Here is a 9,767-nt window from a genome sequence, read left to right as displayed (position 1 = left end):
GATTCGTTCGTTTTGATTCGTTCGTTACGTCAGATTACATCTTAAAAAAAATAAAAAATAAAAACACTTTTTTTTTTAATATTTTAATTGGTCGTGGGTCCAGATAGGATCGTCTAGACCACAGTCCGCCATTTGGAGATGCCTGCTATATAGTATGTCGAACGTCCCACCAATATTTATACCACTTGCTTACTCTATATTTCATTCATGGTTTTACATTTATAATTTTATTTTACTTTACATTTAATTCTTCATTGTTCAGGCATTACAGAACTTGCATGGTCATAAATAAAAAATACGAACTGCAGTTTAATTTCTTTGTTTGTTCTTAAATTGACGTAGAATGGAGCAAAGACTCCTGGGATTGGGAAATGCGTTTATCCAATAAACAGATGGAGGTCAAGTCTATTTTTGAAAAAATTTAGGGGGATATATGAGTCGAATGGTATGACCCAAGAAACGTCAGACAGAGAAAGCGCGCATATTCGACGGTACCGCCTTGTCATTGGTTTACCCAGGTGCCATTCCAACACCATTGCTACCTCTCATTGGCTGAATCTTTGAGAAAGTTGTAGACTCAATCAATGGAAGTCGCGGGGAGACGGAGCTCTGTTCGTTTGTATATTTTATTTACGTGACCATATGTTTGGTTTATGTTAAAAAAAAAGAATCAAAGAACCAGTTCTTCTTGTTTTGGGGAACCAGTTCTTGTCGTTCACGTTCGGGATTCGTTCGTTGTAACGAATCAGTCGCGACCGACACATCCCTAGTGTACACTAGACATAAATAGGAAGCAAACTCAGGAGAAGGAATGACCTCTCACAAATATTTATTTAATACATTGTTTCAAATAACCCTGTCTCGTTAAATCAATGAGCTTGGTGTTTTGCTTTCAAAAATAGAGAAGAAGTCTAAACTGCAGAAAATAAAAACATCCAAGCTGCCTTTTACAATTGACGGCAGCTCCTTTGCCGTGTGGTTTTTAGAGCCATGTAAGGATTAGAGGGGGGCGGTCGATAGCAACCACCATAGCATCCATGACGGTCAAGTGACTGGATGCAGCCCCGTTGAAAAAAATAGAATACCACCCTACACACTCAGGAGATTAATGATATTTAAATTATTATGACCATGAAGTCTTTATTTGCATGGGTTTACATTTCCTTCTGTGTAGCATGGAAAAATCTGAGAAACACTCCCATTCAGAATGCATTGGTTTACATTTCGTTCTTTGGAGCATGGTTATTTTTATTTATTTATTTATTTTCAGTTTGAGGAGGTGCTTCAAAGATGCAAATGTTTCTGCAATAATCCAAAATCCAATGGCAAAACCCATTGGCTTTTTGTCGAGGGAATCCAGGGCGACGCTCAGGGTTTTCCAACATGCGTCATCCCTCCACCACTCTACTGTAAAAACACATGTTCAAGTTGAATGAGAATAATAATAATAATAATAATAATTCTGCCATAGTATTTATTTAAGGGGGGGGGGGGATACAAGTCTTTTGGCCATTCGTAGTGTTGTTCAGCAGAGAAATAATTTGTCCGCAAAGACGGTGACGTCGCTTAGCAACGGAAGACGCTGGGGTGGACAAGTCACCGGACTACTACCAATGCAAGTGAACGGAGCGTTCCACGGCATTGAGAAGACCCGTGCAACAAAGGCCTATAATATTTCTGTTTATGGCATAGATTTCTCCTCAGATTAGGCCAATAAACCAATGATAAAATAAAAATAAAAACGCTCGATCAAAGGCCCGGCCCGAGTATAGTGGTGGGAAATATCGGCCCCACCCGGCCCGCGTCGGGCTTGGGCTCGGGCAGAGAATCTAAACACTGACTGGAACTACTCAGCAGGTGTCTGTAGGCCTATATCAGGAGTTAATGCACGCCCTGCAGCCAATCAGAATACGAGTATTCCCCCAGACCATGGTCTAAACAATATTATTCGTGAGTTATAATCAACCCCTACACATCAATATTAATGATAACCCATTGAATACGGTATGATTTCTAGATGTCATGGCAACGTCCGCTCTCGACACTGGACTTGCGAGGCATCGACGCGGACTTTCATTCACATAGCCAAAAACAAGAGAATAGATGGCTAGATAAAATAAACATCAAGACATACAATTCTAAAAAGATCAGATGAAGCAGCTACCCTTTTTTCCTTCGCGGTTTGCCTACAGAGCAGCGCACCTGCATTTAATATATCCGTGTATTGTCACAATTTCTCAGTATCAAAGGTGAAAGTAGAAACGGGTGGCCAAAAGCTGTCATATTGTTAGTTATCACAGACAATTGTAAGTAGAAACGGGTGGCCAAAAGCTGTCATTTGTTAGTTATCACAGACAATTTTCAACAATGAATGATATGTACGGAGCTCCATAAGGGACATTAGGGATAACGCTCCCGGACAGAACCTTAGTTTGGAAGTCGTGCTTAGTGACACGACAAATACTTCCAATTGAAATACAAAATTTTGAAAACACGTGTCCCTGATCACGCTTCAATAGATTAAATCCTTGGTTCTCAAAGTTGGGTCCGGGGGTCCGCGGCGCGTTGCCAGGGGGTCCGTGAAGAGCTTGTTGGTACAACATAAACATACCGGTATTTATGGAAAAAATGCTGCGCATGTCATCATTACTCCCGTCTGCGTAATGTTAAACCTGTTACGTAGTTCTTCAAGGAAAGGTTCAAAATCCGGGATTGCTTTTAACTCAGTTTATTGTTAAAGTCTGCATGTTTCGGCATGGTAACTGGCTATGGAACGAAAGTCTAGGAATCGTGTAGAACACGTGTGAGAGATAATAACTCTAGCTACTTTCAGCCACGGGCAGAGAGGCCCGTGACTGTCCGCGGGTGTCGCTGAAAATCTCTAACGCTCTTCCCCTCCGGTCCTCAGGTAGAGACCGTCAAGTGGGCGTGGCCTAGTGGGCGTGGCCGGGGTGCCGTAATGGCTTCGGCTTCTTCATATATTTAAAAGGCGCTACCATCTGTGGCTGGAGCAGCCTCCAATAAGGTCTTGCTCCCCTTGTGGCTATGTATAGTATTTACGGCTTATATGTTTGGTCCTGCTTCATTGGGTCTATGTGTGGGTAGCTTAGATTCTTAAAATACGTAACAAACCAATGAACACTCGGCTTTTACATTACGTCAAACTCCCTCAGGCTTTACCTTCACATCTCGCACCTAAATAACTAAATAAAAGCCAATTAAACAGGCGCATTGTGTTCAGCCCTCCCCCTGCTTTAATTTTCGGCCAATAGTAACTCTGTTGCGTCAACCTGTCAACGCATGCTCGAGTCTGAAAACTTTTAAGTTGCCTACTGAGGAGAATCCACGATGGATAAATATTTAAAAAGGCCTAATACTGATAATCCTAAACAATGCGGAAAAGTGAGGAGGTACGAGGAAAACTACATTGCCTTTGGATTTATTGAGAACAGTTGTGGGAAGCCGATGTGCGTTGTGTGTCTTCAAGTGTTAGCGAACGAATCAATGAAGCCCGCTAAGCTAAAGCGTCATCTCCTAACCAAGCACCCGGAGCACAGTGATAAATCAAAGGAATTCTTTGTGAGGAAAAGTGAAGAATGCATCCATCAACGATCAAAACTCACTAATTTGGCCACAACGTCTGAGAGGGCACAGAAGGCTTCATTTTTAGTGGCTCAGCAGATAGCAAAATGCAAGAAGCCTCATACCATCGCACAAGAGCTGATCCTCCCAGCAGCAGTGGGGGGCGCCGAAAAGGGGGGGTAAAGGAGACGGATTCTAGGGGCCCATGATGGAGGGGGGCCCAGAGAGGCCCCTAATGATGATGAAATTATAATACAGAAAAAAATAATGACACTAAGTTATTAACTAACATATAATCACACATGTTTTATTTTCCATGTCCTGGTAACAATTCCTTTATTTGTTTTGGAAGCATCAACCCCTGCAGGGCCCCCCCTTCCCCCCCTCTATTTACGTAAAAGGGTTCAGTCCGACTCGATCAGCTGCAGCCGGTAGCGCACCGGCGATTTGTCACAGACAGCGCGCCACAGCGGGCAAAGCGGAGGAGACAGCAGTATGCCTCAAAAATCAGGCAGCCAAAAAAGAAAGGAACATAAATGAAGAGAGGAGAAGGAGTTGAAGGGTCGACAATATGTCACCCAGTATTTCCAAAAAAAAGGTGAGTTTGTTGTGGTGGAAAGTTATGGATATTAACTTTGTCCCTGTCTGTGGTCTATAAGCTAGCTCACTTTTCTCACCATGTTAGCTCAAGAAAACTCTGGATTTTTACATTTTACTGCTATATTAGTTAAATAATCAATCCAGTCAAACATTTATCAAGCTGTTCTTATTCAATAATAGTTGATCTCCCCTCTGTCAAAATGATGCCTCATTCTGAACAGAGTCAAGTGCACCAGAAGCTGCAGCAGCTGTCTGTCAGCCCCCAACTCCCCCTGCCCCTGAATCAGCCCCAGTGCCCCCACATGAGGAAGGAGGTGAGCAGCTGTGTGTGTTGAAATAATAATAATAATAATACATAATACAAAATATAATACATTTTACTACTGTCTCAAAACAATACAAAGATGAAGGTAATTCATTAATTAAAATGAATTAAATAAAAGGCATTTTGAACAATTGTAATGGTTTAAAAAGCATAAACCCTTTTAAAAAATGAAATAGAAGACGTGCAGTAAGAACAGAGGAGAACATCTGTGGTGTGTGCAGCAGACTGGGGTGACTGCTCTCAGTCCAATCAGAGAAGTTTACATGTTGGTGACTATGCTATTACAAATAGTTATATTATAGGAAATCCTATATAATTAATGGATGTCATGTACACTCTACAGAGCCAGGTCCAGGACCCTCTTCTGGTTTGTCAGGGAGGGATGTGGAGGAAGTGGAGGAAGAGATGGAAGAGTGTACAGATGACAGTGAGAGTGCAGAAACACAGGCGACAGAGAGTGAGGGCGAAGAAGTTGAAAGGAATTCAGAGGAGGATGGGCTGAATACAGAAAGAGCCAGAAAGACAACAGAGAGGCAGGAAGAACAACAAGCTGATGTTCAGGTCTTTGAAAGGGAAGAAGATCATTTGACTGATGACCCTGGTTTCTGGCCAGCAGCTTTAACTGATCAGGATAGGGAGAAGATAGTAAGGAAATTGGCCATGAGAGAGAAAGAAGTAGAAATGCCATGTGATTCAAAGGGGAAGCCATTCCCTGACTACCTGAATTATACAAAGGCAGCAAATAAAAGAGAAAAGGTAAACAGAGACTGGCTGACTTTTAGTCAAAGTAATAATTCACTTTATTGCATACCATGTGTGCTTTTCTCCCATGCACAGAAAAAGCCTTCCACTAGTGCACTGACCAGTCAAAATGGGTATAAAATGTGTGATGTGAAGTGGCGTCGAATGTACAATAAATTCCCAGTCCATGAGAGGAGTGAGGCACATAGAGATTGCTACTTAAGATGGAAAAATCTGCAAGGATCTGTAATGAAAGATAGAGGTGTGGATTCTCTGTTAAATAAGGAGTTGCAAACAGAAATAGAGAAAAATAGAGCCATCTTGGAGAGACTCTTAGACGTAACCCTACACTTGGCCTCAAGAAACCTGCCTTTCAGGGGCAAAACCAAAGACCTAGATGACATTCATAATGGCAATTTCCTAGGCACACTGGAGCTCTTGTCACATTATGATCCTCTGCTGAAAGAGCACTTTCAAAAAATCAGGGACAACAAACAAAAACAAAAAGAAGGAAAAGGAACCAGGCTAACACATTATCTTAGCTCTGACAGTCAGAATGAGTTTATCAACTTATGTGGACGACGAGTTCTGAAAAGAATTCTGCAGGAACGGGAGGATGCCATATATTATGCTGTCATCTGTGATGCCACACCAGACATTTCCCATACGGAGCAAAATGTGGTGCTACTACGGTATGTTAAATATGACAAAGAAAAAGATGAGTGGGATATTACGGAGAGGTTCCTTGAATTCAGGGATTTTCTCAAAAAGACGGGGAGTGAGATCGCAGAGATGATTGATGCAGTTCTTCGTGACCATGGGATAGACATCGGTGATTGCAGAGGGCAGGGCTTTGACAACGGGGCTAACATGTCAGGGAAAATAAAGGGAGTCCAAGCTCAAATACTGAAGAAAAACAAGCTGGCTACTTATTCACCATGTGCCTCCCACACATTAAATCTTGTTGGTGTGCATGCTGCACAGTCAAGCCCAGAGGTATCCACATTTTTCGGCTGCATAAATCGCCTGTACACATTTGTAAGTGGCAGCCCAGAGCGTTGGGCCATCTATAAAGAGCAAACAGGTTGCTCATTGCATCGCCTATCTGATACCCGCTGGAGTGCAAGGATTGAGGCTGTTAAACCTGTGGCAAAGCACCTACCTTCTGTCCTCAAATCCCTTGATAGCATAGTTATGACATGCAATCTCACCAGTGAAGCAAGATCAGAAGCTAATGGTTTGAGGAAATACTTCATGTCATTTGATGCTGTTGTTCTTCTCACTGTCTGGCTGAAGGTACTGCAAAGTATTGACAACAGGAATGTTATTCTCCAGTCAGGAAAAATATCACTTGACATAGAAGCAGCCAATATCAGAGACTTGACAGAAGAGATGCAGTCTCTAAGAGATGCATGGGACACTCTCCTAGCTGAGGCAAAGTTGATAGCTGGGGAAATTAATGTTACACCTCAGTTAAGCAAGGAGTCCAGCCGCCAGAAGAAAAGGCGGAGATTCCATGATAAAACCGCTGAAGAGGAGACAACTCAGGAGAGTTCAGAAACAGTGTTTCGGAACACTGTGTTTTATACAGCCATGGACAGTATCATCTGTGACTAGGTTCCGGGGCATTGCACATATTGTCAACGAGTTTTCTGCTGTTCTGAAAGTTGGGCAGATTAGTGAGGGCAAAATCTCTTCTGTGTGCCAACCACTGATCACAAAGTATTCTAGTGATCTTACTCCTGATTTTGAAAATCAAGTAAGACACCTAAACAGTGTATATGCAGCCAACTTCCCCCCTAACCTGTCCCCTCTTGAACTCCTGAATGCAATTTGTAAGCTGCAGCTGCAAAGCATCTTTGGAGAAGTGTGCATCGCCTTGCGCATATTTTGCACCCTGCCATTTACTGTTGCTGGTGGTGAGAGAGCGTTCAGTAAACTAAAAATGATAAAAAAAAACTATTTGAGGTCCACAATGTCTCAGGAAAGACTTTGCAGTCTTGCCATGCTGTCAATTGAGAGTCAGTTGGCTAGAAAGCTGGACTTCAAAGACCTGATAAGTGATTTTGCACATGAGAAGGCTCGGCGTTGGGCTTTTGGTGAGAAGAGTTGAGCAAGGACCAGTGATTGAAAGGTTGCAAAAGGAAGCTTGACTCAGTCGGCAACGTTATATTATATATATATTTGCCATTCTTTCATATATTAAGTTCTACTTAAATGATGAGAAATCATATATGGCCATTTTGTATTCTGATGGCGTTTTTGTTTTTGCTGAGATTTTTTTCTCTCCACTGATTATAATTGCTATTTTTTCATGGAAGAGTTTATTTCCAATTTAAGAATCAGTGGTGCAGCAAATAAATGACTCAAAATGAATTCCATTGTATTCAGAGTGCTCAGTTCTTCCCCTACTGTACATGTCAACTGTCATGCTGTTCTTCTTTCACAAATATGGTAATGATAGTCAAAAATACCATTAAAATGCATGTGTGAGATAGTGCTCGGGACAGAGGCAGCAAATAAATTAAAAAGCATACCCCTCTCCGATGACACCGTGAAGCGGAGGATCTGTTAAGGTTGCTACGGGTGCAGGCAGGCAGGTAGGACCCAAACGCAGACGGTATTTCAGGAAACTGCACTTTATTCAGGCCTAAAGGCTAAGGCACAGGAATCAGGGAACTCGGGAGACAACAGGGAACTCGAGAGGGAAAAAGGAACTCGGGAGACGACAGGGAACACGGAACACGCAGGACTAACAACCACAATGACAGCACAAGGAACAAAGGAAAGACGAGGGCTTAAATAACAAACACAACGAGGAACAGCTGAGACACATTAGGGGAGGGAACAGTAATCAACACAGGAGGGAAACACAGGGAAACACACACCATGACAGTACCCCCCCCCTTAAGGGTCGACTCCCAGGCGACCCACGACAAGCAAAACAATGAAAGTCAAACCCAAAACGGGTGGGTGGAGGGGCGCCAGGAGGGGGGAATCAAAAAAAATAAATGGACTGGTACAGAGCCGAGGGACGTCAGGCGGGCGGCCAGAAAACTGCCCCAGGGCAAGGCAGGGAGCCTCAGGCGGACGGCCTGGGGGGCAAGCAGAGGCAGAGTGAAGGCGGAACCCTTCAGGAGGCCGGCGGCAAGGACGATGAGGGCTCAGTCCCTCAGGAGACCTGCAGTGGCACAGAACCCCCTCAGAAGGCCGGCAGCGGTGAAGGCGGAACCCTTCAGGAGGCCGGCGAAGGCGAGGTAGAGGGCGGGTCCCCTCAAGAGGGAGGCCCGGTAGAGGGCGGGTCCCCTCAGGAGGAAGGCCAGGTAGAGGGCGGGTCCCCTCAGGAGGCAGGCCAGGTAGAGGGCGAGTCCCCTCAGGAGGAGGGCCAGGCAGAGGGCGGGTCCCCTCTGGTGGAAGGCCAGGTAGGGGGCGGGTCCCCTCTGGTGGACAGGGTAGAGGGCGGGTCCCCTCTGGTGGAAGGCCAGGCAGAGGGCGGGTCCCCTCTGGTGGAAGGCCAGGTAGAGGGCGGGTCCCCTCTGGTGGAAGGCCAGGTAGAGGGCGGGTCCCCTCTGGAGGAAGGCCAGGTAGAGGGCGGGTCCCCTCTGGAGGAAGGCCAGGTAGAGGGCGGACCCCCTCAGGAGGAAGGCCAGGTAGAGGGCGGACCCCCTCAGGAGGAAGGCCAGGTAGAGGGCGGACCCCCTCAGGAGGAAGGCCTTGAAGAGGAACCCCCCTCAGGACGGAGTGGAGGAGGGCCCCCACAGGCAGGAGCGGAGGGCGTGCCTCCCCTGGACGGTCTGGAGGGCGGGCCACCTCCGGCAGGAGCAGAGGGCGGACCTCCACAGGCAGGGGAAGAGGCTGGTAGCTAGGGACTGGGGGCAGAGGCTGGTAGCTAGGGACCGGGGGCAGAGGCTGGTAGCTAGGGACCGGGGGCAGAGGCTGGTAGCTAGGGACCGGGGGCAGAGGCTGGTAGCTAGGGACCGAGGGCAGAGGCTGGTAGCTAGGGACCGGGGGCAGAGGCTGGAGCGGGGAACCGGGGGCAGAGGCAGGTAGCTGGGGATCAGAGGCTGAGAGCAGGAGCGTGGAGGCTTAGGCCGGTCACCAAAGTCCGGTGGCAGTGGCATGTAGCTCTCAGGCCAAAAGGTTGTGGGGTTGAGCAGCTCGACTGCCCACTCGGGTAAGGCGTCCTCCAACTCTGGCCTTGACGCAACAGCCCTGCACATACGCCCCAACACAGCCTCCTGCTCCTTCCTGCTGGGAATGTTCTCCCAGCCATCCATAGCTAGGATTATCGTCACCAACAAATCCTCCAACTCACGGAAAAACAGAGCGTCCGCTGGGTCCAAACTTGGTGCTGTCATTGTGGTTGCTTGTGGTTTGCTGTGGTTGTTAGTCCTGCGTGTTCCGTGTTCCCTGTCGTCTCCCGAGTTCCCTGTCGTCTCCCGAGTTCCTTGTTCCCTCTCGAGTTCCCTGTTGTCTCCCGAGTTCCCTGATTCCTGTGCCTTAGCCTTTAGGCCTGAAT

Source organism: Gadus macrocephalus, chromosome 6 (genome assembly GCF_031168955.1).
Source record: "Gadus macrocephalus chromosome 6, ASM3116895v1".
NCBI lineage: Eukaryota > Metazoa > Chordata > Actinopteri > Gadiformes > Gadidae > Gadus > Gadus macrocephalus.
The sequence above is the reverse complement of the archived record's forward strand: the minus strand, read 5'-3'. Positions refer to the sequence as shown.